Genomic DNA, 24,724 nt, shown 5'->3' on the forward strand with positions numbered 1-24,724 from the left:
GTTATAAATTTTTTTGTTTTATTGTTTTAAAATAAAGTGTCATTCTGAGTCAGAGACAACATTTTTTGTGTTGAATAAATCTTAATCAAATTTTGGTTAGTGCATTAATTGTTTTTACTCATACATGTTCCAAGCTAAACATACATGCAGAACTTTACATCAAAGTATATATTTCTTTTGGAATACATACAATGTACATTTGTATACATACATGTATGAAAAAATATCTAATAATTCAACTGGAATTTTTATGAAAATTTGACTTGAACATGCATACGGTGCGAACCAACCTAGGGGGGGACATGAGTGGTGTAAACATGAAGGGTGCGAAAGTGTCAAAAGCGTGAACAGACTTGATACCGGAACACTGTAACACATGAAATTAAAATCGCAAAAACATTGCACAGAAATAATTGTGGAGCTGTTTTGATGATTTTCACGAAGTACTGTAAGAAAAGACCACCTGGCAAGGAAACATGTGAAACAAAAAGGAAGAAAAAACCTTTACCTCCCTCTGAAAAATTGAATCACTTTCGTTTCCCCTCCTCAAAATCCCCCCTTACTGTACGTAAACAAGAGATCTGGCATCATCTAGGAACTTTATATATATATAATTTAGCTGATCTGTAACAATAACATCTTCATGCCTTATATATCATGTACTGTAGTACGCCGATAGATTAAAACTGAAGTGGAAAGGTAACACATGGCCAGCGAAAGCTCTTTTTTTGAGAGCCCAGGTGGTCGTGTGGTCTAGCGGGACGGCTGCAGTGCAGGCGATTTGGTGTCACGATATCACAGTAGCATGGGTTCGAATCCCGGCGAGGGAAGAACCAAAAATTTGCGAAAGCAAATTTACAGATCTAACATTGTTGGGTTGATGTTTAGACGAGTTGTATATACATTTTGTAACATAAATTGGATTTTTTCCTTTGATGTTTTTATGAAATAATTTGCTTAAAAAGTGGGGTGAGGGAAAACCATGGTATATTATATGCAAATTTATGTTGTACCATACTTTGCTAATTAAATATGCAACTCGACTAGAATCCAAAGGAAAAAAGGCGGAGCTTCAGCCATGGTATAACATATTCATTTTCATGTTATTCCATGGCTGAAGCTCCACCTTTTTTTTAAATGTATCCGCCTCTAAAATATTTAGGAAACTGTAAAACGTACTAAAAGGTCAAGATCTTCATTTGTTTTCATTTTATAAGAAAAAGCACAAACTATATAGGAGTATTACGAATTCCCTTAATTTTGGAAACAATTACTAAATGTTTCTTCTTTCAGTTTTGAAAAAAAAATAAAATGTAAAACTATCATTTCCTTTGCGAAAATTCAATTAAATTTCGATTTAAAAATGGGGGTACCTATACAAAAAGGAATAAATATCGGCTACAAATATCTGTGAAAAAACATGATTAGGGGACGTACACTATCTACGCCCCTGGATTCGCCACTGTTAAAATATTGTTTTAGTCATTAAAATTGTGTTTTAATAAATAATCTAATAAAATAACGGAAGAAAAGTATTTTTCAATTAGATGAAAATTCTGTAAAATATGATTAATTTGTACGATACATTGAAAACAAAAAAAAAAACAATTCTTACCGTCATTAGAATAATTATTTAATCCTTGTCGCTGGAATCCGACATTTTTGTTTACCTCAGTCTGATGACATTATGAAATTACCTGCGCGGGGCGCAAAACTAAAAAGAAAATCGGGAAAATCCGACATTTTCTTTACTTTCTGCAAATTCAGGGGTTCTATTACATGAAATACACAGACGATCATACACGAAGCGCAAAAGTGACTTGCGCTAGCTTCCATTTCATTGGATAAAACTGTAACGTCATCAATTTCCAATATTAGTTGAAGGTCTTGAAGCTGTCAATCATTTTATTTATATTACAAATTTTATATACCATGTGTCTTACTCATTAACATATTTAAACAAACTCATCCTTCGGATTCGTTTGTTTAAATATGTTAACTCGTAAAAACCATGGTATATATAGTACATGTACACAGCCATGTATCACCATCATTGATAGCGATCCGATGGATACATCTGTTGTAGGGTTGTCACTGACTCAGACGTACTTATGAATGTAATTATTTTCTGTGACTGTATCTTACATTCATTTGTAGGATCCTTTACTATAGATAATTTAGCTGATCTGTAACAATAACATCTTCATGCCTTATATATCATGTACTGTAGTACGCCGCTAGATTAAAACTGACGTGGAAAGGTAACACATGGCCAGCGAAAGCTCTTTTTTTGAGAGCCCAGGTGGTCGTGTGGTCTAGCGGGACGGCTGCAGTGCAGGCGATTTGGTGTCACGATATCACAGTAGCATGGGTTCGAATCCCGGCGAGGGAAGAACCAAAAATTTGCGAAAGCAAATTTACAGATCTAACTTTGTTGGGTTGATGTTTAGACGAGTTGTATATATATATATATATATATGCAATTCTATCGTGACCCTTTGTTTTTATGATTATACAGATATTATCAACATAACTAATAATTTATGACTGTTTCTTCAATGTGTAATGCAGTGACCCACTTTTACACATCTGCACCCTCCTGCATCTTGCATTTACATGTAGGCCGAACTTTCATAGTAATTCTTGACACAAAAAAATATATTAGATAATGTATTTCTTTTGATGGAATACTGATTAAATTCTTATCTTAAGGTTATTGAGAAATTCTAGAAAAAGAGGGTTGGTGATGTGAACAAAAACCTTCTTGACACACATTTTTTATTTCATACATGTTTTTGAACATATCATATACATCTACAGTATCTTCCCTTATAGACTAACATGTTCCTTATCTTAAGCTTGCACGCTATAAAAGAGTGGCCTGTTCATATCTAGTTTTGAGCTCCCATGATTCAACATTTCTCTAGTCAATTAGATTAAAATGGATAATACTTATATCAATACTGTCCCTAACTTAAAACAGCCATAAACAAAAAACTGAATAGGAATAAACTAAAAATAGATGCTATAGAAAGTTGACATATATTTAATATATGTTTTTATGATTATACAGATATTATCAACATAACTAATAGTTTATGACAATTACGATAAATTAAGAATTAAAGAAATAAAAATAATCAACAATATAATAAAGCCAAACGTTTAATATAAATATTCAAGGTCATGGTTTTCTCCCGACTATTTATGACGTCTTTACACGAAATCTATTGGATGTTGGATGTGTACTTATTGATAATTTGGTCTTTGATGCATGACTTTTTTTTAACTGGCTTTGAACTAACCGTCAGCAACTGCGAGTACTCTCAGGTCAGTACTTAGCGTCGTTTTGTTGCTTGGATATACAACTATCCGGCAACGTCCACTCTACGTTTTTGTTAGATATATTTCTATTTGTATCCATCTGATAAGTTAAGCCTTTTTCAAATGATTTTAATATTTCATTCTTACATTGTACTGTTACACCACTGTCACAGGTTAGGGGGATCCCGTCAACATGTTTAACCCCGCCACATTCTGTATGTATGTGCCTGTCTCAAGTCAAGAGCCTGTAATTCAGTTGTTATTGTTTGTTGATGTGTTACATATTTGTTTTTCGTTCATTTTTTTGGTACATAAATTAGGCCGTTAGTTTTCTCGTTTGAATTGTTTTATATTTGTCATTTCTTTTAAAGCTGCCTATGCGGAATTGGCTTTGCTCATTGTTGAAGGCCGTATGATGACCTACAGTTATTAATTTCTGTGCCATTTAGTTTCTTGTGGAAAGTTGTCTTATAGCCAAGCATACCACATCTTCTTTGTTTATTCATCTCATTCTCAATTTCACCAGGGTTGCGTTCAATACCGTAGCGGCTACGTAGTGCTACGTAGAATTGTGTCTACTGAACGAGTAACTAGCCTAGCTAGCTAGCCTAGTTGCTATCAATATCTATGTATCTGCTAGGCTAGCTACAGGTTCAATAGTCATAAATCTACGTATCCCTATGTAGCCGCCACGATACTAAACCAAACCCAGATATATAACTTAGGCCCAAAACATATGCACTTGTAAAAAAAGATTCCAAATCATTCAAGTATAAGGCGAATAGCGAATAAAAACGGAGAGAATTTGTCTCCTTATCTTATCCTAATATTACAAGGAAAGATGATTGACCATTACTTACAATTCTACTACTACATGTAATTTTGTGTTGAAGCAAATTCTTATACAAGTCTTTTCTCCGTACACTATCAAAAGCTTTATCAAATTCAATAATGGCACAATACATTTTTAACTTTTCATTAAACTAAACAACATGTAAATAACAAATAGATTATGTGTCGCACTATATCCATTTACAGAACACAACATGAATATTTGTCGAGCCTAGGTGGTTGAGTGGCGCTTGGCATAGTGAAAGGCAATTTGGTGTCAAGATATCTCAGTAGAATGAGTTCGAATCCGTCCAAGGAAGAACAAATATTTGCTTTCGCAAGTTTACAGATGTAACATTGCTAGGCTGTTATTTAGACGAATTATAAATATATACATTATATTTTTAAAATTGATAGAACTAGTTTATTACAACCGTAACAGTATATTTATATTTTTCTTCATTACTTAATGATCTTTTTAATCTTGCCTAGTCTTTACTCTCTGTATCGTGAATATACCGTGCTAGTTGTATAGCACCAGTGGATTTTGCAGAAGGATGAGATTTCGTTCCAATTATCAATTGATCATTTGTGTCCCAAGCCATACTGCACGAATTGCCATATATTCGACAATCTCCCTTTTTTATGATATTGAGGAGTTTTGCATGGCTATCTAACATGAAGATATCACCACTCTCCTCGTCAGAACATATAATGTCACCTCCTGGTGAACACGTTACGAAACTTGGACTGAACTTAACATCATGTCTGTCATCTGTATACATGGAGATTACACGTCCTTCTTCATTGAAAACTAATATCCTTCCTTTAGATTTTGATTTTTCAAAAGCAGCTACAATAAGGTTATTGTTGATATTATTTACTATGCATCGGTGAGGCATTGTAAAGATAACTTTCCCTTCCTGAATTGAGTCTATTTTTATACAGACTGTTCCATCTTTAGACATCTTAATTATCGATCTAGATGGTGATTCGTCGTATGAATATTTGTTCACAAGACCAACAAAGATATAATTATCAGACGAAATAGTAATGCATGACGGTTTCAACGGGCGGAAAGATTTGAATAAAGATATTTCATATTCAGAAGTTATTGCAGTAATACTGGAATTTTTACGATCACTGTATAAAATTCTGTCATCTTCAAAGTCGTAACAGAAATCGTAAAAGTCAACATCTGGGTATTCGAACTCTTTTATATAAGTAATTGTGCTAGATCTGACTAGGTCGTATTTTACCTTCAGTATACTGCCACTAGGACTTCCTAACCACATCGTATAGTCATCAACAGAACAGATGGTTGATACTTGGTGAAGTTTAGTGTAAATGATCTGCCAGTCTTTTAGCAGTTCTATTGTTGGTTTACGGTGCGAGATCATTTCTGTTTCAGATGATTTGTTTTCTTTCTTTGAATACTTCGACTTTGTACTTGTTTCTTTTGAGATCGTGTGTCCATTTTTATTGTCATCTGGTTTGCTGATATTTTGACGTTTTCGTAAGTTATATTGTTTGGGGTGTTTGCTTTCTTCCATGTTCGATATCTATTAATTTGGATTTTATCCAATAGCTTTGTTGACTTATTCTTGTTTTTTAAGCATGCAAACAATTGTATATCATATTTGGTTCATGTTCAACGAACATTTACAATTTCTTGCTGAAAAAGAAAACAAACTCATAGGTAAATATCGAAACAGTGGGTCGAACAAAGTTAAACATATTGCACACAAATTGAGGCATGTCTCCAACTACTTATCGTATCTACAACCTAATCCGTTTGAGATATATGTTGATTGCAATTCTAGTATAGGAGAACTCGATCTATTTATTATTTGAAAATCGAATTGATGATTGTCTTCTGACATTGGGTTATTTGCTTTTGTACTAAGTACAGATATAATGTGTCCATACGTTCCTAAAGTATTTTAACGGTTCGTTCTAATAATATACTGTGCCATACATACTGCACATAAAGAGTCGGACCACTAATTCAAAATCCTTATTTATCAGTCTTAACGTTTCTAAGAAAGAACTGCCTTTCGGATGTACTACTAAAATAACCAGTTGTTTTTGGGCGGGTTTTTTTTTGGAAAAAATCTTAAAGTGCTATTTTTAATTAATTAAATATATATATTATACTGGGCGACTGGAGATTAAAGAAATGACTTTATACTGTTCGAATTATTTCGGTTCTTTACATACAGCTTATGATACAACTTGCTATGAATTTTATAACATAACAATGCATTTTGATTAATTCCTTTATATACTTGTGATTTAAAGAAATTTAAGTTTTTCATTCTGCCGTCGATAGCCGATAATTTGCCAAAATTAAATGTTTTATTTTAATTCGATTTGATCCTTTCTTAGCAATACTTTAGTATTGCTTTGCATCCAGTCGTCTCATGGTTTATATATCTGTGTCTATTTACTTCGAAAGAGTAAATTTAGTATACTAGGGAGCGCATAAATCCTCAATTTTAAATGCCAACGCATAGACAAGTACATTTTTTCTCTTTCACCAAAAGTTTCATTTCTGCAAATGTGTTGGCTAGTTTGATATAACAACAACATCAAAAAGCACTATTTTGTGTAAAAGTAGGGCCTTAGTTTTTACATACGTTCCAAATTGGAAAGGGTAAATTTGCGGTCCGACACCATAAACACCACTGTTTTAGGTGAAGACTGAGAGCTTAACAAATCTTTAAATCCTCCAAATTATATGTTTCTTACAAGCCAGAAACCTATAGTCCGATAGCTGTCGTTTATTACTGTAAGTCACAATAATTTTGATTTAATGTGATCATCTTCCATCACGGTTATTGTTTTTATAATTGTTTTACGTTTTATAATTGTTTTACGTTTTATAATTGTCTTACGTTTTATAATTGTCTTACGTTTTATAATTGATTTACGTTTTATAATTGTCTTACGTTTTATAATTGTCTTACGTTTTATAATTGTCTTACGTTTTATAATTGTTTTACGTTTTATAATTGTTTTACGTTTTATTATTGTCTTACGTTTTATAATTGATTTACGTTTTATAATTGATTTACGTCTTATAATTGTCTTACGTTTTATAATTGTTTTACGTTTTATAATTGTCTTACGTTTTATAATTGTCTTACGTTTTATAATTGTTTTACGTTTTATAATTGTCTTACGTATTATAATTGTCTTACGTTTTATAATTGTTTTACGTTTTATAATTGTTTTACGTTTTATAATTGTCTTACGTTTTATAATTGTTTTACGTTTTATAATTGTCTTACGTTTTATAATTGTTTTACGTTTTATAATTGTTTTACGTTTTTACGTTTTATAATTGTCTTACGTTTTATAATTGTCTCACGTTTTATAATTGTTTTACGTTTTATAATTGTTTTACGTTTTATAATTAATTGTCTTACGTTTAATAATTGTCTTAATTGTTTTACCTTACGGTAGTTGTTAACATCCTGGTCATTTTGGCCTTTTGTCATTGGCAACATTTCTGATGATACATACATGTAATCTTTAAAAAAAATCATCAAAGATAATAGACTCAAAATTTGGCAGATATGCGTTTTGTCTACATAATACTCATCAGTGGCGCTGGACTAAAATAATTTGAGAGCCAAATCAAATGTTAAGAGCATCGTTAACCAAACTTTTAATAGGCGTGCTAAATACGGCTAAGGCTATCTTTAAATCGAGTAAAAACAAACATGAGTTTTAATGTTACATAAACACTAAATTACAGAAAATGAACATTTCTGAAATAGTTCATGTAAAGTGAAAAGTAATGCCCTCGTGGATTAGCCTTTACAGAGAAAACTTCAGTATACAATGAAAGCGATGGGAGTATAAATACTTGATGGGTTATATCACCAAAATTGGACATAAAAAAAGTTCAACTTTGCCCTTATGAAGTTGATTTTTAATACTCGCTGAATTCGTTAAACTCAAGTTATAAAAACAGAGTGATATGGTATGGCTACAAAAGAGACCATCTACCAAAGTCAATATGGCGTGGATATAAATGCAACAATGTATAGGTCATTGGGGCGAGTTGACATTGTTTGACATCTACTCATCGTGTTAAGGGGTCATAAAGGGTATACATCATATAGTAATATATAAAGTACATAATAATGGTTGTGTGGCGTTCTAAACTAGATTTTATGAATTGTAAATGGTTTTTCGTCTAATCTAAAACAGCTGGGATGTAAAATAGTTATCCCATTCGGACTTGGTGTGTCAATGTAAGATCACCCTCTGGCCTCCGGCCATCGGGATGATCTTACACTGACACACCGCGTCCTTATGGGATAACTATTAAAGAATATCTTATCTGCTGTACAGTACTAAAAATGTGGCGTGCCATTATTGATACCTTTTTGGCTGTTATTTGCTCCTTGGTCGGGTTGTTTTCTCTTTGACACATACATTCCTTATTTCCATTTTCAATTTAATATTTTACCATATAAAACCACAAAATTAATCATTAAAAATTAATACTTACTTTAGTAATATAAAGACTTACCGGCTTTTTCAAAACGTTGTTTACATTTACCTATATATTTACATGCGTTACTAAACATGTAAAGAAATCTGATCATGTGATATAGTTATATAGTTTTGTAATGTGTGTTTACTTAGCTAAAGCTTTTCTGAAGGAATCAATACAATTAATTATAACTAGGTACACAATGGATGAAGTTCTCCAAGGTTTTAAACATTATATTTTAGGATATTTTGTAAAGGAATTTAATTGTCACAATATAACAAAGACTCTCAAAGCTTTTTCAAGTTTTTAAACATTATATTTTATGATCTTTTGTATAATATTAGCAATCTACATTTTTGTATAAATTCAATACTTTAAAAATATTGAATTTCTGACGCCATAGCTTTCTGTCGTTAGAATATTGCCAGTTAAAAATCGCAAGGCTGTGTCAATAGAAACACATGCAGTTTATATCAATTATTATGACATTAGAAAAGTTTGAATAAAGTATGGACGTCAAGTTGTTTACTTATTCCCTATTACCTATTCGTTACCTATTCCCTATTCCCTATTCGTTACCTATTCGTTACCTATTCCCTATTCCCTATTCGTAACTTATTCCCTATTCCCTTTTCGTTACCTATTCGTTACCTATTTCCTATTCCCTATTCGTTATCTATTCGTTACCTATTCCCTATTCCCTATTCGTTATCTATTCCTTACCTATTCCCTATTCCATATTCTTTACCTATTCGTTACCTATTGCCTATTCCCTAATCGTTACCTTTTCGTTACCTATTCCCTATTCCATATTCGTTACCTATTCGTTACCTATTCCCTATTCCCTATTCCTTACCTTTTCGTTACCTATTCCCTATTCGTTACCTATTCGTTACCTATTTCCTATTCCCTATTCGTTATCTATTCGTTACCTATTCCCTATTCCATATTCTTTACCTATTCGTTACCTATTCCCTATTCCCTATTCGTTACCTATTCGTTACCTATTCCCTATTCCCTATTCGTTACCTATTCGTTACCTATTTCCTATTCCCTATTCGTTATCTATTCGTTACCTATTCCCTATTCCATATTCTTTACCTATTCGTTACCTATTCCCTATTCCCTATTCGTTACCTTTTCGTTACCTATTCCCTATTCCATATTCGTTACCTATTCGTTACCTTTTCGTTACCTATTCCCTATTCCCTATTCGTTACCTATTTCCTATTCCCTATTCGTTATCTATTCGTTACCTATTCCCTATTCCATATTCTTTACCTATTCGTTACCTATTCCCTATTCCCTATTCGTTACCTATTCGTTACCTATTCCATATTCCATGAGGTGTATTGTATACCTTGCAAGTATCAGGCTTTTCTCTCATAGAGTAACATACGCAATTGCTTAATATATCTTTTAAATTATTCAAATCTATCCGTTTGCACTAAACATAAATAGAAACAATTATCTTAAATTCTTTCAACACATTGACATAAGGTTAAATATTGTTTCTCCTTCACCTTTAACCCCTTTTCATTCTTTAGTGTACTCTACATTTGTACTATTACATAAATTTTGCAATATTCTAAAACTCCTATTTGAGATTTTTTATAATTCTTTTATCTTGTTTTCATTTAAAACAAACAACAATACTTATGATTTTTTTCTTTTGCTCTTTTCCTGTGGTAATTTCCCCATGGGTTTGTTATACACTTCGTTAGTGCAGTAAGTAGTTAACCTTCATAATTAATCTAAAATAAAAAGTTGTTCATGTATACCATTTCATAGTGAAAGCAATGTAGTATGAAAAGTATAAGGCAAAATACTGATTTTCCATTGGACGAGAAGGATGAGTATGTTCTAAGAAGAAGTGCTGTGAATAAATTTAAGATCTTGCCTTTTGATCCTATAGTATGTTGTGTTTATAATCCTTGAGTTGAATTGAAAAAATTAAGCAATCGTGAAGTTAATGTATGTATTTGAAACACCCATGAGGCCATAATGTCACTGCAAGTTTGCGAGGTATTTTTTTTAAGTATTATCTCTTTTAAAAGCAACGTCGGCATACTGCTCAACCTTTCTTGATTTGAAGACCTATAGCTAAGAATGCGAAAGTATGCAGTCAGTTTTTTACGACTGTTGGTTCTCTTTTGTATATTTTCCCATGATTTTGTCCTTTTGTCTTCGACTTTGAATATCTTTTTGGTATCTTTCGCATCTGTTTATATCCACCGAGTCGAGGCGTTAGAGATATGACAATAATACTCATCTGTCCGTCCGTTTGGGTATCCGAAACACTTTGTGAACGTAACTCCTTTGAGATCATTTGACAGAATATTTTAATTGTACTGATTGTTTAACCATTTATTTATAATTGTTCATAGTATGCGGAAGCTATGGGGCATTGCGATTTTTCTAGTAATGTAAAACTCGACACCTTGTGAACGCATCTCCTCTGAGTTTGACAAAAACATCTGATATTTAGTAGAATTATTAACCGTCATTTTATTTGACTGTTTTCGAAGGAGTAATCGGGCTTTAATAATATTTGACTCTACTACAATGATGGTGTATGACAACAATAGAAAGGAAAGGCAAGTGATACCAAAGGGATATTCAAACTTGTTAGTCGATGACAAATTGAAAATGCCATGTTAAAAAACAAACAAAAAACGACGAAGACACAAATAACAGCACACAAAAACAACACAGAAAACAAATGACTAAGCAACATAAATCCCACCACAAACAGATGCGATCTCATGTTCTCTGGAAAGATAACCAGACCTTCTTCCACATATGGTACCAATATTTGCTCATGTAAGTACACACCAGATTATAAGTCAAATTCAGTAGGTCACATTCGAGGAAAGGAGACGGGATTGATAATACAACACTTACAACAGTTCCGTCATCATCTGTGCAACAAATATTCCATAACGGTGAACTGGTGGTAACGTCCGTAAATTTTTGGAAGGGTAATTCATAAGTCATTATTTATATAAACGGCGGGAATATTTTGCTGTGGCGTAGTAATTCTGTTTCAGTAGTTTAAGGTTAATAATTTTCAATGGTATTTCAATTTCAACAGCTAGGTATTCTTTCATTTAACTTACGCATTTGGTATTTACTGTTTCAGTTACCAAATGCCTATGCGTAATTAGACCATAATAGTTACATTTTAATAAATTGATAAAACCGTTCTCCTTTACACAGAATAAAATAAGTTATCAAATATTTGGCATTCAATTTGGCTTGATCATCAACACGGTTAGCGGTAGAGGTATTCAGCAAAGCAAATAGTAGGAACATTCGGTTGATAGTTAACCATAGTGCCAATAACTAAATGACCACAATTGTCAAAAGCTAAACTCCATGGTATATCGGTTATTCCAATCGATTGAGATGTTATTGTTTCCAATAATTGACCCTTGACATCATAAATATAAATTTCTCCATTTGCCTCATTACAAGCTACAATATCGCCCGCTCTGGATATTGTCAATCCCCTTGGCTGAAAACGCAAACCAGGGCCTGTTACTGTTCTTGGATATTTGCTTTGCCCTTCAGGATCAAACATGAGTATCACTCCCCCATTTATGTCGTTAGCTGCTATTACTATATCATTGTTAGGGTGAATGGCAATTCGGTGGGGAATAGAAAAGCGTACAATATTGTCATGAATTGATGGAATTCGAAAAATGACGGTCCCATTTTTAGCCATTTTCACAATTTCTCTTTTTGGAGATGCCTGATATGAATACTCATCGACAAGGCCAAAGAAAATAAAGTCATCCGGAGAAATTGTTATACATGTTGGTTTCAGCGGTTTTACACATTTGAACTTTGTCAGCTTATAATTTGATGAAATAGACATTATGCTGTTGTTCCTTCGATCCGTGTATAATATTTGATCTTTGTTCCGATCATAGCAAAAGTCATAAAAATCACACTGTGGATGCTTAAATTCTTTTACGATGTCGAGTGTTTTTGATGAATTGTATGTCACCTTCAAGATGCTACCATAAGCCATTCGTCCTATCCATAAAGTGCTTCGGTCAACACAACATATATTGGAGACAAGACGTGGAAGATTTGTATCAAAACTCAAGTATGGGCGAATGAACGACGTTTTCTCCGTAGTCTCTTTTATCTTATCAAACTTAATATCCTTTGACGGCAACCTCTGACGTCTACTTTTGTTTGGAGGTTTTGTTATTAAACGTTTCTTTTTATGTATGTTACATTTCTCCATTTGTGTTTCACTTTTTAAATCCAAAGTTTTTGATCTTTTCCTTTTTATCATTCTATTACTTGTTAAAGAAGTTACTTTTAAATGTGTCCGTTGTTGTCGTCTTACCTTTACAGTTTTGTTTTTCTTTGTTTTTATTGAGTCGGGTTTAATATCTTTTGAATTAATCTCTTCGGATTTTCTTGTACGATGATAGTGGAGGGAAGACAGTCTTCCTCTTTCTCTTTTTCCAGTCCTTAGTATTGAAGAATCTTTCGAGTTTCGTTTATTCTTTTTGGCAGTTGTTCTTGTAGATGACACTGATGCTTTAGCTACCTTTGTTTTTGTAGATGGCACTGATGCCTTAGCTACCTTTGTTTTTGTACATGACACTGATGCCTTAGCTACCTTTGTTGCTGTAGATGGCACTAATGCCTTAGCTACTTTTGTTTTTGTAGATGGCACTGATGCCTTAGCTACCTTTGTTTTTGTAGATGGCACTGATGCCTTAGCTACCTTTGTTGCTGTAGATGACACTGATGCCTTAGCTACCTTTGTTTTTGTAGATGGCACTGACGCCTTAGCTACCTTTGTTTCTGTAGATGGCACTGACGCCTTAGCTACCTTTGTTTTTGGTTCTTCTATTCTCTGGTCACATTTCCGTTTTCGATGATGAGATGTTGAAACAACCGAACTTTGTAATGACGTGTTCGATACTAATTTTTTATTTGTTTTAACTACAGACTTTGTCTTTTTCTTACGCATCTTCTTGTTTTGTTCATTCAGCTGTATGTTGCTTTGTGATGTTCCTCTAACAGTTTGCCTCGTAATTCGTGGTTCCATTTGAATAGAAGGACTAGTAATAATTTTTTATTATTGTTTAAATCAAAATTCAGAACTGTGAATCTTCGACAACATCTCATTCCTTCTCATTCAAGTATAGGTTCATCTGAAAAATTTATTGATATCGTTTTGTTAATATATGAAAATAAGATGCAGTATGATAGCCAATGAGACATCCCTCCACAACAGATAAAATGACACAGAAATTAATAACTAAAGGTCACCATACGGCCCTTTAGCAGTGAGCAAAGGCCTTACTACATAGTCAGCTATAAAAAGGCTGTGAAACCAAACTAACTCCCAAATAGATATAGGAAGATGTGGTGTGAGTGCCAATGAGACAACTCTCCATACAAATAACAATTTAAAAAGTAAACCATTATAGATTAAAGTACGGCCTTCAACACGGAGCCTTGGCTCAAATGTACGTAAAACATTATCAACGAAATAAACGAAAAACACCGATTTACAGGCTTATGACTTAGGACATTTCATTATCGTTATATTTCTGTTTAGAATCCCTTTCTTGAATTTTTTTTAATCCCGAACTGATTGACTGTAGCAGGTGCTGTCTTAACGTCAACATTATGTAACACTTACGACATTAAGACCGGAACTGTACGTAAGAACACTGTACCTGTATGTTGTACTGTGAAATCGGCTGGTCTTATATCGTCACAGAAAGCCCCATAATGAACAGTTAAACCATAAAAACTTAACAATAAGACATACCTTCGGATTCAAATTGTTGTTTATATTTACCTGTATGTAAACCAAGTATTATCATGTGATATGTGTGTATATCATAGATCAATAATTTTACCTCGTGTGTAACTAGTTTAATCTCAAAGTTTAAGCTTTGTGAAGGAGTTCAATTAAACACAGTCTAACACATATTATGTTGTTGTGATCTTATAAATACTGTATTTACAAAATATTACTTCAGTTAACAATGCACCATTTTTGTATGCTTCCTTGATTCAAATATAATATTTTATTAGGCATGTCAACGAGTATTCGAAATGATACTCTATTAATCGGGTTTCTTTTATAATGTTGTTGCTTTCTTAAATTTAAACAAAAAATATTTATATTGAACGCGTCTCCCATGAAATTATACATTAATCAAAGTTAATGAAAATTAAGGTTGATTCCAATGTTTGCATAAACATGTCATTTAAAATTCATTCAAAGAGAGGTACATGAAGGATATATGAACAAGAGTATTTTTCCCAGGTTTACACTTTTAGGTAATCTAAGTCACTCTTCCACCTCTGTACTACCAGAGTATATATTTTCATCATCAGTACTGTAAGTTACCTAACAAAATTGCGTAAAAATTGCGTAAATTGCCACATCCAAAGAAAAGTTGACTTACAAATATTCTTGAATAAGAACAAATTCGATGCACCCTGTATCGACCCTCAAAAAAGTACATTATTATCATCTCCCCTGTGTTGATCATTAAATGTGTGTTTACGGTTCTCAAATACTGTTGTTGGAGTGGTTGGAGTAATATTTTTTTACCATAGATATTAATTGGTTACTTGATTAGATTACTACCAGTTTACATAATTGGTACACGTAGTAAACTCCTTTAACTACTATCTAGTCCTAGGTAATAATGTTAGGGTTTTACGATCACACGACAATGACCCACAATACATAAATATAATACAAACTATGATTTTGTGTTTCCATTTTGTAAATAATTTACCGAGCGAGTACTCAAGTAATCTTCATCGAGTTGACATCCCTATTTTATATTAATTAAGACAAAGAATTTTATTTAAGTTTATTTGAGCTTCACCCATTCTCCTTACCTGATATTCCCAAATAAGTGTTATTTTTAAGTTAAACAATACTTGCTCATGTTTTATAAATATCGAAGCGTAGTCGAGGGTTTTAAATGTTCATAAAAAATTACCAAGTATTGTCTGACCAATTAAGAATGTTTAATATTCAAACCTTCAAGTAAAAATAAATCCTTTCTAATTGAAATAATCGAACCATGAATTATCTTTAAAAGAGTTAATCTAAATTTGTAATCATGGTTAATAAAAGAGATGTAAACCATATATGTAATGTCCATTTCAACAAGGGCCCTTTCGAAGCACTAGGAAAGTTTTTAGGGACAAAAATTGTAGTCTGTTTACCTCGGGTAAAAAGAAACACATTGTACTTTATACAACTTTATCTCATTTTGAAGAGCACATTATGTGATAAAAAACGCCTTTTCAAGAATATATATTTGTTTATTATTGATAAAACTTTATAAATAGATATTATGACTATCTATTGAAAATCAAATGCTAAGTTTTATATTGACGAAAGTTTTTTTTCACAAATTGCCTTTGCTTTATGGATCAACAGTCATGGTTTCTTTCAAAATATTGACTTTGTGATTTCGTATCAAAAAAAAGAAGATTAAATATATATGCTCCTAACCTTTAACACATTTTCATTTCTTGTGTGTTCAATATTTGTAACATTACATACATTTTGCAATATTCAAAAAACTCTATTTTATCATTTTTTATAGTTCTATTATCTTGTTTTCATTTAAAACAATTTGACAAACAACAATACTCATGAATTTGGTTAGTTTGCTCTTTTCCTGTGGATATTTCCTCAGTGGCTTGTCATACAGTTTTTTATGACAATTAGAAGTTCACTTTCATAATTAATCTAAAATAAAAAGTTATTCATGTATACCATTTCATGGACTTTCACTATGAAATGGTATACATGAATAACTTGTTATTATAATATGACGTGCTTCTTTCGCTTTATGAGTAAACCCATGCTCTTATTCCAATATGTTTTTTTCACATGCGTATATTGACTACTGCAAAATAATGAATTTTATCAAATTGGCATGCATTTAATTTATTTCATTAACTTTAAACACTTCCAAACTATTAAATGATGCACATGTTGTTACTGATTCATTTATTACGACTGTAATGTGTTGCATTCCGAAATTGACATATTTGACCTAAATACGACAACCGTTCGTGCTGGCTGTTCAAGACTCCTCCCTCTGAAAAATCACAGTGCCAGCTGTTTGCTTCTTTACAAACAGAAAAGGAGGTTCATGAAAGTGCCTACACAATCGCATTACCCTTATACACATCGGACATAGAAGTTACCTTAATTATCCTAATCAGAATCGAAATAATTGATGCAAGCTATACTTTATTGTATCGCTCGGCCAAAAATAATCACGAATATAATGCTTACTCATTTTAAAACTACAATAAAGTATAACTTGCATCAATTATTTCTAAATTTTAGATTACATACATTACGGATATTACTGTATTTCCGTAAGCAAATGCAGCTTATTGAATTTTTACACAATATAATAAGCCAATAGACAATATACAGCATATTATAATTTTTAGACACTAATTGTACAAATCAATGAAAGAATTAAGCGGAATCTGACATATAGACATTTTAAACTACTAGAAGTAACACAAACATTTGAAAAATTAACCATTACGTGCCTTTTCTGCAAAATGCTACTCCTCAGAGTTAGACAAAATACATCTGATATTTGGTCAAATTGTTTGCTGTAAGTAAGTAAGTAAGTAAGTAAGTAAGTAAGTAAGTAAAGTGAAGTAAAGTGAGTAAGTAAGTAAGACGTAAAAGTTTGAAAAATAAAAATACAAAATTAGACCTTAAGTTGGTTTTTTTCTATGAATGAAAGCTGAACTTTTTCGCTATTAATCATTAACACGGTTAGCGGAAGTATTTCAATAAATGGATAAGTTTTTCGCTATTAATCATTAATATGGTTAGCGGTAGAGGTATTCAGCAAAGCAAATAGTCGGAACATTCAGTTGATAGTTAACCATAGTGCCAACAATTAACTGACCCCATTTGTCAAAAGCTAAACTCCATGGTATATCGGTTATTCCAATCGATTGAGATTTTATTGTTTCCATCAATTGTCCTTTGACATCATAAACATATATTTCTCCATTTGCCTCATTACAAGCTACAATATCGCCCGCTCTGGATATTGTCAATCCCCTTGGCTGAAAACGCAAACCAGGGCCTGTTACTGTTTGTTGTGAACGTTAAATATCGCGGCAGTACCTTTTTGTAAACGTAACGTCGTTCCCGGCAAATTTGACAGTTGCCGATTTAACGTTACGAAATTCCGCCAACATGTGGCGTTCGAATAACATCTTTGTTTTCTAGCTTGTTATGAATCCTACATTTCTTTAGTTACTTGTATTTACATGCTTTATTTCGTTGAATCGGTGTCGAGACGTACGAAATTATGCTTGCTTTCTTTATAATTCATATGTATGTACGTACTGACAGTTATTTACATGATTTAACCTTGACCGGCTACGGACTATATTCTTACACGCAAGGATAAGGCGTGCTAAGTCTTATAAAAACCGGATTTTTCTTATAACGAAACGAATTTGAACCAAGCTTGAAAGAATACAAGAGGTAATAACGCATACACGAAAAACACATTCAAACGTTTTAACATATTGTATTTCATTTACTTGTATTTATTATTATTGACAATAATAATCTCTGATACTTTTAAAAGTTGTTTAGTCATTATCTAATATCCAGAAACCAAAGATATTGTTTTAAATTAAAGATTGGCAACAATCTTTACACTGGTGGCAGCGAATTTAGTTTTCTTTTTTAAGAAAATTTTAAGAATCTACGTGAATATTTTATTAGGCACGCAATTGTTAAGTATATACATTGTTTCTGTCCATATTTTATGATATTTGGTTACACATAAAAAAAAAAAACTGAACATAAAAAAAAAGACACTTCAACGAAAGCTGAAAGAAATAGATAGTACAGTTGGTGAATATAAATTAGATTATAGTATATATTTAAGTAATTTTAAATTCAACAAGGATAAATTCTAATCCAAGTTGAAATAAAATAGTTATTGAGTTTAAAAGATATCAACAAGGATAAATTTTAATCCAAGTTGAAAAGTAATTATATAGTTAGTTAAATTCTATATCAACAAGGATAAATTCTAAACCAAGTTGAAAAGGAAAAATATATTAGTTAGTCAGAATCTATATCAACAAGGATAAAATCTAATCCAAGTTGAAAAGGTTATAATTTAAAATTCAACAAGGATAAATTATAATCCAAGTTGAAAAGTGATAATATAGTTAGTTAGAATATATATCAACAAGGATAAATATAAATCCAAGTTGAAAATAGTTAAGGGTACAATTCAACAAAGATAAATTTAAATCTAAGTTGAAAGTTTAAATATAGTAAAAGTAAATGCCATATTCAACCAGGATAAATTTTAATCCAAGTTGAGTTTAAATTTAGGAGTCTATTTTTAACAAGGATAAATCTGAATCCAAGTTAAGTATTAGGACTATAATTTTTCAAAAGGGTCCAGTTGTAAAAACTATAGTCTATTTCAAAGTTGTAAATTAAAGTCTATTTCAAAAGTTTCTTTTTTACTACAAGGATATATAAATCTAAGTTGTAGATAATAATATTTGGATAAGGTCAAAGTTGGAAAAAAATAGTCTATTTCAAATTTGTTATTTATATAGTCTATTTCACAAAGTAAGGATATATTCATAATTTAAAAGGTGTTTATAAGTAAAACATAGGAAATTCTTTTTCAATTTCAACAAGGATAAAAAGTAATCTAAGTTGAATAATTCTGAAAAAGTACAATATTAACAAGGATAAAGTTTAATCCAAGTTGATTAGTAAATTGAAACTCTTGATTCCATTTGGCAATTAAAAGTAAAATGTATAATTTAAGAGACAGATCTCGTATACCACAGGGGTCCAATTCTATTAGTAGGGGAATTACCACATTAGCTAGTCCAATCATTCCCACTTGGTCTGTTGCATCTACAAATATTGATACCTGCTCATTTGGTGATGTCACTTCTCATAATTATTTAGCCTCAAACCAGGCTATTAGTTTAAACCAGGGGGAGATAAATACAAGCCCCATGCCATTTAGTAGTACTGCAAATAATATTCAAAGAAAAGTAAGCACAAACCCATTTCTTTTCCCAACTCAAAGTAAGAGTGATAGTGCTATAGCGACTATAACAAAAGAAAAATCATGTGAGAGTGATGAAATAATACAGATGAGACAAGAATTAGAGGCATTAAGAAATGAAAACCTTCAGAAATCATATGAGAGTGAAGAAATGGTAAAGATGAGACAAGAGTTAGAGGCATTAAGAAATTTTAAGAACCTTCAGATGAAGAATGATGCTCAACATTTCATTCAGATGAAATCTGACCCTGTTATCAGCAGTCAAAATAGTTATGAAACCCAGCAAGGTTCAACAAACTCCTGTAATAATATAAGATTGACAGAGACCCAGCAACGTTCCACAAACTCCTGCAATAGTATAACATTGCCAGAGACCCAGCAACGTCCAACCTACTCCTATAATAACACAACATTGCCAGACACCCAGCAACGTTCTACACATACATACATGGATACAGCATTGTCAGAAACCCAGCAACAACAATCATATGCCTATGCTAATATGACAATACCTGAGATACAGCATCGTCCAAACTATTCTGGTACAAGTACAATCATGCCTGAAATCCAGCAACGTACAGATTACGATCAGTATCCAAACAATTCCTCAGTACCAAACTGGTTACCTAGGCAACAGTATGGCAGACCACAGCAACAGCACCATAATTATGAAAACTCCAAGATAGACAATGGGAGAAGAAACAGAGTGCCATTTTACAACGGCAGAGATCCCTGGAATGCCTATTTTATGCAATTTGAACTTATTGCAGAGATCAACAGATGGGATACTAATACTAAAGCCATTGAATTAGTAACCGCACTGAAAGATGAGGCAATGGTTTATGCTTCCTACCTTTCACCAGAGACCAAAAGATCTTTCTTTGGGCTATGTGCAGCTATGTCAAACAGATTTGGTGACCATGGATATCCAGAGACGTATAGACAGGAATTGCACACATTAAGGAAACAGGGCAAAGAAAACATCCATGAATATGCTTCCAGAGTAGAAATGCTATTCAGACGGTCATTTCCTACTATTGACGTAGCCACTCACAGTACATTGAGTGTAGAGTACATGTTAAGAGGATTACCCGATCAGAGCATTGCTATAGAATTACTGACAAAGAGGATTACCAGTATGACTGAAGCTATCCACCAGGTGACTTTATATGAAACATATAAAAGAGGAAATAAAGATAGAAACATCCGTCAGCTGAGTATGCAAGAAACTGTTGATTTAGATGAAGGTGGAGATGATATTGAAATCAGGAAAGTTGGTGGGAAAAGATATGTAACTGAGGAGAGGCTGACACAATTTGAAAGAGGAATGAAAGACTCCATCACCCAGTCCATCCCTCAGTCATTAGGGGAGATAATTCAGAAGGAAATGACAAAATTTAACAAAACAAATGTTAACCAAGGTTATAGGCAAAACCAGCAGTATAACAAAGACAATAGAACAAAAACAAGAACCACGAGATGTTTTAATTGCAATGAAGAAGGTCATTACATCAAAGACTGTAAGAAACCAAGAAAAAGTAAAAGCAGTGCGGAAAACAGAGATTTTTCCAACAGCAATGAGGCACAAGAGGATTCTTTAAACTAATAAGGGCTGAGACTGTCGACCAAGTATCAGCCATTGATAAAATTATTGAAGTTAAGGATATAACTACCAGGAATGGACCATGTGGAGATGAATTAGATGCATTGAATCATGATCTGAGCTTGAATTTGTTGTTTGAGGGATTTGATGAATTACAAAAGAGTACACCTAGTGATGTAATTGGCAGTGCTGAACCGAGTCAGACAATAGGGAAAAATATCGTCATTGATCGGGTGAAGGCAGCTACCATTACTGTTCCTTTGGTCATTAACAAGGTTGAAACCAAGGCAGTTATTGACACTGGAGCGGAGGTGACAGTTTTGAGTGAGGAACTGTATTCTAAAATTCCAAAAGACATGCGACCAGAACTGAAGAAGGCAACAAGGAATTTAGTGGTTGCAGAGGCTGGGAAGCATATGACAACAAGGGGAATAGAACAGATAAAGATGAAACTAGGAAATGAGATTTTCACATGGCCCATGTATGTAGCCCCAATAGGAGACAGCGTATTGTTAGGATGTGACCTGATTGATGAAAAGGACATAACTATCAACTGCAAGAGGGGACTCCAATTAAATGGTGAGTGGATAGAATGTCAAACCACAAGACAAATAGATGGTATAGCTAGAGTTAGGATAAAAGAAGCAATTACCATACAAGCCAATTCTGAGATAATTATTGCTGGAGAGGGTTATGACACGGAAGGATTGTCCAGCCGGTATTCTATACTTGAACCAGTTGTTGAAGATAGTAGAAAAATTATGGTAGCAAGTACGCATGCAGACATGTGTGAATATATAGGAAATATTACAAGTGCAAGTTATAAGGGTAATCAGACGGACAAGGTCGATGTCCAAATGTTGCCTGAACTTTTGCAACATGCTACAGAAGATAATTTAAGTGTTACAGATGAAAATGTTCCAGTTACTGAAGAAATTGTAAATGTTATAGTTACAGAAGAGGATGGAAACATGTTCTGTCAGGAGGAAAAGATAAGTCAACTGAAAGAAGGTTTACATAAAACAGATTTAGACCAAATTACGAATGAATTTGAGAATGAGGAACATGTAACTCGAGATACACAAAAAGATTGGAGGAAACGGAAGAAAAGACGAAAAGTTGACACAGAAGAGAGATAGCAGAAGAGAACACAGAAGGAGCAAAGAACAGAAGAGGACAAAAAGAGACGAACGAATAATACAGTGAAGTTGTTGGAAAAGAAGACGTTGAAAATTTTAAAAAACATTTATTTATATTGAAAAGACACAAAACTAGACATTTGTTGATATTATTTATATGCATATTGTTTTGTATGCCGTTCGTACAATTTTATCATTATGTATACGTGTCATAGATCGTGGTAGGTTATTCGTGATTTAGACAAAAACAAATTTTCTTAATTTTAATATTCTATTGAGACAGCAGGTGCTTGTTTAAATTTTGTTCGATTGTATATAATGATTTAATCTTTCGTAGTTATTTAAATTTCGAGACGAAATTCTATTTTTGACGGAGGGCAGTGTTGTGAACGTTAAATATCGCGGCAGTACCTGTTTGTAAACGTAACGTCGTTCCCGGCAAATTTGACAGTTGCCGATTTAACGTTACGAAATTCCGCCAACATGTGGCGTTCGAATAACATCTTTGTTTTCTAGCTTGTTATGAATCCTTCATTTCTTTAGTTACTTGTATTTACATGCTTTATATCGTTGAATCGGTGTCGAGACGTACGAAATTATGCTTGCTTTCTTTATAATTCATATGTATGTACGTACTGACAGTTATTTACATGATTTAACCTTGACCGGCTACGGACTATATTCTTACACGCAAGGATAAGGCGTGCTAAGTCTTATAAAAACCGGATTTTTCTTATAACGAAACGAATTTGAACCAAGCTTGAAAGAATACAAGAGGTAACAACGCATACACGAAAAACACATTCAAACGTTTTAACTAGGGATGGCAACGAGTACTCGAGTACTTGGGTACTCGCTCGGAAGACAGAGTACTCGAGTACAGTTTTAGTACTCGGATACTCGTTTGCTTTTTATACATCTTGAGATAGTTCTCTTCACATTTCCACTCAATTTTAGTTCTGTTGAAATTTCTCCTTCGTAATACTCAATAAAATAAATTAATAACATTACTATGTTTATCCTGATGATAATATCTGTTATAGTAGTAACAGCAACGTCCTTTCCTTTCGAGGGAATATTTTCATGTGCACTCCTTGTAACAAAAAAATAGAGAGTTTAACAGTCTTTCGTCTGAAATTGTTGACCAGATCATATTTTTAAACGAACACAAAATCAAAGTAACCTGCGGGGAACCCTACACAACTGATTGAGACATTTTTAACGGTGTTTGTACACGGATCAACACTTTCATGGATTAATAATTAGCTCATCACAAGCCGTAAAAACTAACCTTTGTTTGTTAATCAAGACTTCTGATTGGTATGAGATGTATATTTAAATTAATTTAATTACTCTTTTTTTAAAGCTTAACTATAATTGTTTCATTTACAATTTAGAGATATGCGAAAGTATGAGAGCGACATTCAACCACAAAAGTTGAAAATAAACTAACAACGTCATGGCTATTAAAGAAAAAAAAATCAGACAAACGATAGTGCAAAAAAAAACACAGAAAAAGTAATACTGAGCAACACGAAAAAGCACAAGTAATTTGAAGTCCAATATCATAATTGTTGTTGACAAATTTTAAATAGACAACTCGTGTTATAAAAAATACCAACTCCTCAGGAACAGATGCTAAATATATTGTCTACTTTGTCGGACTTAAAATGCAAATATTTTTGATTTTTGCTTATAAAATATTTTGATTTTATTGAAATTTGGTTCATAAACACGTAATCAAACAATAATTATTATTATGATAGGTTATTTGTAAAAAACGGCAGTCGTTTATTTATTGTTTTATTGACACAAAAAACAGAGGAGCAAGCTATGTTTGTAGTACGTTTGTATTTCGTCAATGTGTTTATGAAAGGTATTAAATAACAAAAGCACTGCATCCCACCTAAAATCTAACTTAAACTTTTCAATAGACGTTTAAGATTCATCCGAGTACTTGCGAGTACTCGAGTATTATGACCGAGTATCCGAGTATTAAATTTCAGATCTTATGACATCCCTAGTTTTAACATATTGTATTTCATTTACTTGTATTTATTATTATTGACAATAATAATCTCTGATACTTTTAAAAGTTGTTTAGTCATTATTTAATATCCAGAAACCAAAGATATTGTTTTAAATTAAAGATTGGCAACAATCTTTACACTGTTCTTGGATATTTGCTTTGCCCTTC

General features: G+C 32.6%; 1 long non-coding RNA gene across 2 annotated transcripts; it reads right to left on the reverse strand.

Annotated features, from left to right (window-relative positions):
* Positions 1-4,284: 4,284 nt before the first annotated feature.
* Positions 4,285-13,855, reverse strand: LOC143048221 (uncharacterized). Of its 2 annotated transcripts, XR_012969766.1 has the most exons (3): positions 11,570-13,855; positions 10,322-10,419; positions 4,285-5,830 (listed from the first exon to the last, which is right to left on the reverse strand). It is a non-coding gene; the product is annotated as an uncharacterized LOC143048221 (long non-coding RNA). The 2 variants fall into 2 exon arrangements; XR_012969767.1 differs by lacking the exons at positions 10,322-10,419; positions 11,570-13,855 and adding an exon at positions 8,702-10,311.
* Between the last annotated feature and the right edge of the window lie 10,869 nt (positions 13,856-24,724).

The sequence above is a fragment of the Mytilus galloprovincialis genome, chromosome 10 (assembly GCF_965363235.1).
Source record: "Mytilus galloprovincialis chromosome 10, xbMytGall1.hap1.1, whole genome shotgun sequence".
In the NCBI taxonomy this organism is placed as follows: Eukaryota; Metazoa; Mollusca; class Bivalvia; order Mytilida; family Mytilidae; genus Mytilus; species Mytilus galloprovincialis.